The sequence below is a fragment of the Lepidochelys kempii genome, chromosome 3 (assembly GCF_965140265.1).
Source record: "Lepidochelys kempii isolate rLepKem1 chromosome 3, rLepKem1.hap2, whole genome shotgun sequence".
Lineage (NCBI taxonomy): Eukaryota > Metazoa > Chordata > Testudines > Cheloniidae > Lepidochelys > Lepidochelys kempii.
The window spans coordinates 116,400,024-116,404,939 of NC_133258.1; the positions used below are offsets into that span (position 1 = coordinate 116,400,024).

Sequence of the window (4,916 nt, forward strand, 5' to 3'; positions counted from 1 at the left end):
TGCCCTTGTTGCCAAGAAGGCTAATGGCATTTTGGGCTGTATAAGTAGGAACCTTGACAGCAGATCGAGGGATGTGATCCTTCCCCTCTATTCAGCATTGGTGAGGCCTCATCTGGAGTACTGTGTCCAGTTTTGGGCTCCACACTACAAGAAGGATGTGAAAAAGCTGGAAAGAGTCCAGCGAAGGGCAACAACAATTATTAGGGTGCTGGAGCACCTGATTTATGAGGTGAGGCTGAGGGAACTGGGATTATTTAGTCTGCAGAAGAGAAGAATGAGGGGGGATTTGAAAACTGCTTTCAACTACCGGAAAGGGGGTCCCAAAGAGGATGGATCTAGACTGTTCTCAGTGGTACCAGATGACAGAATGAGAAGTAATGGTCTCAAGTTGCAGTGGGGGAGGTTTAGGTTGGATATCAGGAAAAACATTTTCACGAGGAGGATGGTGAAGCGCTGGAATGGGTTATCTAGGGAGGTGGCGGAATCTCCTTCCTTAGAGGTTTTTAAGGTCAGGCTTGACAAAGCCCTGGCTGGGATGATTTAGTTGGGGATTGGTCCTGCTTTGAGCAGGGTGTTGGACTGGATGACCTCCTGAGGTCCCTTCCAACCCTGATATTCTATGATTCTGCACTTCTACCAATCCCAAGAGGTCGAACACATTTCAGATCTTTCCCAAATACACGCTTACAGCCAAATCTTATTAACTAAATCTAAGATTTATTGAAAAAGAAAAGAAAGAGTTACTATGGTTAGGAGATCATTAAACATACAAATATGAATAAAGTTCTAAGGTTGGTTTTGTAGCAGAAATGGGGAGGCTGCTGATTTGTAAAATTCCTTCTAGAATCAGTTCAGTAGGTTATAATTCAATATGCAGTCCATGTGCAGAGTTTGTTCAAATTTTTCCATGAGAATTTGCAGGGATAATCCAGAAAAGACCTGGAGACCTCAGTCTTGCAATTTAAACATTTCCTAACAAAGTTTAAGCATATCTGAGATAGTAAGGGTCAGACCTGAAAGATTCTTTATAGCTGAAGTTCAGCTAAGAAGCCTTTTGGTAGCAAGTGATAACAGTAGGCATTCCTTGGATGAAGAATAGGTGATGTACATTGTTGTTTTGAAACAAATCTCTATTTCCTAGGCATACATCGATAACTATTTGCATTCATTAGCAAAAAGGCAATTAACCATTCAAACAACTCGTATGTAGTTTACTGCAAACTTTGAAGAGAAAAAAGACAATAATATTATGACATCACAAATTCCATCTAAATGTTATCATTTTTTGACCTTTGAATCAATATACTACAGTAATGAAATATTATAGACAGGAACAGAGATTTAGCATCTACAAGCTATTTAGATCACATTGTTAAACTTTTAAGAAGATACAAGTATACACAGACAAATACCATTAGTGTCTACTTCTGATTCTCTAACAATACAGACCTACATTTTAAGAACTCTAGTTTATTTAACGTAGCTTTGCTAACTATCTACAAGGAATGGCCCTATTTACCATTTCAATGCTCTTCTAATATGTCCTTAAAGATTGCTTTTAGTTCAACCAACTGGTTGCATAGCCTTCACCGGTTCAGCGTCACAAGGGAATTCTAAACATTCTTTTGTATCTTAACTCAAAAGTTGTGAGGCTTAATGTAGCAATCTTCATGGTACTTGGAGGGAGGAGCTAAGTTGCAGGAAAGAAGAGTCTAGAGGAGGCACTAGGAAGTCAGTCTGTATACACATGGTTGGAATGCTCCCTGCAGTTGCAGCACCTCTGAGAATAATTATCTTAATAAAGAGCAAGTTTAGTTCTAGAGCAGTGGTTCTTAACCTGGAGTGCAGGCACCCTCTAGGGGTGCGAGATGCCCTTTCTGGGGGTGCGAGACATGCCAGATTTTTTTAGACGGTAAATCATTGAAAACACAAATTAAGCACAGGCACGTAAGTACAATGACTTTGTTTCATCAAACCTATGTATTTATTAACATTATACATTTTTAACTACTACTGTGATATACAAACAAAAAATTATTTTCAAGTTTTTAAGCTAACTGTAGTGAAATTATCTCGCTACAAAATACAGTGTACTGCCACGTTGCGGGGTATTTCTTGAATCATGAGCAGATGATGAGGTGGCAGCGCCGTGGCTTTGTTTGAATTCAGTTAGCCACTAACTGTTCGCACATTGGTTACAATTTACTTCCACAGCAAACCTCCGCAACACCTCTGGGTAGTACTTGCCTATTTTTGTGTGCCTACTGGACTATTATTTGTGGTGAGTAATAACATAAAACTATTTTACGTATATTTAATATGCATTTAAAAGTGTATAGGCCCCCCTATCTCCGTTTATATATTTTTTCATTTCAGTAACCCTTGCCATGTCAAAGAAACGCAAATAGAACGACAACTGTGTTCATTACAGGTTTACTTGTACGGCAGAGAAGGATGGAAATCAATGTACTGTGCAGCTTGTTATTTTCAAACGCCAATCTCAAACCATTGAAGCTGTCTGAACATTTCAACAAACAGCATAGTGGTGCAGCTGCTGGACATGACATTGACAACCTGAAGTCTACAAAGGCATGATTTAAACATAGCGGAACCTTGAGGAAGTTTGGGTTTGTGTCACTTGAGAAGCCCTTGTTACAAGCATCCTATGAAGCTGCATATTTGTGTGCCAAGGAAAAGAAGCCTCATACAATAGCTGAGGAATTAGTGAAATCTTGTGCATTGGAAATGGCAAAAATAGTATTGGGACCAGATGCGCAAAAAAAGCTTCAGCAGGTTCCCTTGTCAAATGGCGTGATCCATTCTAAAATTCATGAGATGAGCCAGGATATCTTGCAGCAAGTTATAGAAGATATCAAAGCTAGTCCTCTTAAAGTGGATATTCAGTTTGATGAGTCAACTGACTTTGATGGCTGCAGTCAGCTGTTGGTGTTTGTGCAGTACGTAAAGGGGAAAGAAATCTTGGAAGAATTCTTGTTCTGTGAACCACTGCAATTAACTACGAAAGGAATCGATGTGTTCAATCTCATCAAAGACTTATTCTTGAAGCATAAGATAACACTTGACATGTGTGGATCAATTTGCATCGATGGTGCCCCTGCCATGCTAGGAAAAAATTCAGGATTTGTTGCCTGTGTAAAGAAAGATGTACCTCCTATCATGATCACACCTTTTATGTTGCACCGCCATGTACTTGCCGCAAAGACTTTGCCTACAAAATTGAAGGATACTTTGTCTACTGCGGTGAGCGCAGTAAACTTCATCAGAGGACACGCTCTAAATCATCGCCTCTTCCATGCTTTTTGCAAAGAAATTGGTACCAAGCACACTGTCCTTCTTTTCCATACAGAAGTGAGGTGGCTTTCCCGTGGCTGAATGCTTACTCATATTTTTGAAATGCACAAAGAAATAAGTCAGTTTCTTTGTAACCAAAGCAGTAATTTAGTTAATGAATTTGAAAAGAGAGAGTTTATCCTTTGCCTAGCATACATGGCAGATATATCCATACACTTAAATTAACTCAACACATCTATGCAAGGAACTGGGATGAACACAGTAACTGCCAGAGAAAAGTTATCTGCTTTTATTCAGAAACTTCCAGTTTGGATAAAGCATGTTGAGAAAAGAAATTTCACTAACTTTCCTTTTCTTGAAGAAACAGTTGTTTCAGAAAATGAAGGAATGACCATCGCAACTGAAGTGACAAAGCATTTGAAACAGCTGAGTAACTCTTTCCAAGGATATTTTTCCACTGGAGATCTTGATGTGGCAAAGAAATGGATACTGGATCCATTTCTTTTTAACCTGTATTACATCAACAATAGTGATTTGATGAAAGATGATCTCATTGAATTACGAGCCAATGGCCGAATCCGAATGGAGTTTGAGACAATGAAGCTTGAGAATTTCTGGTGTGCTCATCTAGCACCATTTCCACAACTGGCGAAGACAGTGCTGGAGATCCTTGTGCCATTTGCAACTACATACTTGTATGAGATAGGATTTTCATCACTCTTACACATCAAAACAAAGGCCAGAAACCGCCTAAATGGGTGTGGCTATTTCAAAAAATGTTCCTCGTTTCTCGAACAGCATTGAACAGAAGCAACAGCAGAAGAGTCACTGAGCTGGTAAACTTTAAAAAGTGTGTAATTTTTCATGTATTCTTAATTTTACTGTGAAATTAGAATTATATATTTATTTTATCTCTTTCATTCTATAGTTATGATATATCTAGGTTTAAAGAATTGACCTAATTCAACGATTTTTGATAAGGGGTACGAGAACATATTTTGAGAACCAAAGGGGTGCAGGCTGCAGTAAAGGTTAAGAACCACTGTTCTAGAGACATGGAGTCCCCTCAGGTTGTTATCCAGCATGTGGCTCATGGAACAGTTCAACACTTCAAATTTGGCCTGTAAATGCAGTAGGACTATTCACATATGGATGTGTGTGCAGGACTGGGGCCTTGGTTTGTTGTGAGGACTTTGCCACTTCAGCTATTTTCCAATACTAATGCTACATGCTGCGGAAATGTACATTGGTGAATTGGGAACATGAGAAAGCTTTTTTAGATATAAATGTAATTAACTAAACCTTTCATAGCCATTACCTCTTTTTTAAATGTTGCTTTATTCTATGTATCTTGTTGGGATATGGTAGTAACCCTATAATACAGTGGGTGCCAGCAAGCACCTCCTCATGGGTAAAGCACCCTGCCTCTATTTCTCCTCTCTTCACTGGGTACCAAAGACCCATGTCACTCCCCCCTGGTATCAGTGGCTAATCAAATTGCCCACATTCTTCCCCCATGTGATGCAGCAGGGCTTTTCACCAGCTTAACAAGCACTTACTGCCAAACCCACTGTCCTTAAGAATATTTATTTGTGCAAACATAA

General features: G+C 39.3%; 1 pseudogene; it reads left to right on the forward strand.

Moving 5' to 3' along the window:
- The first annotated feature begins 2,387 nt into the window (after positions 1-2,387).
- Positions 2,388-4,144, forward strand: LOC140908802 (protein FAM200C-like; annotated as a pseudogene).
- The last annotated feature ends 772 nt before the right edge of the window (positions 4,145-4,916 follow it).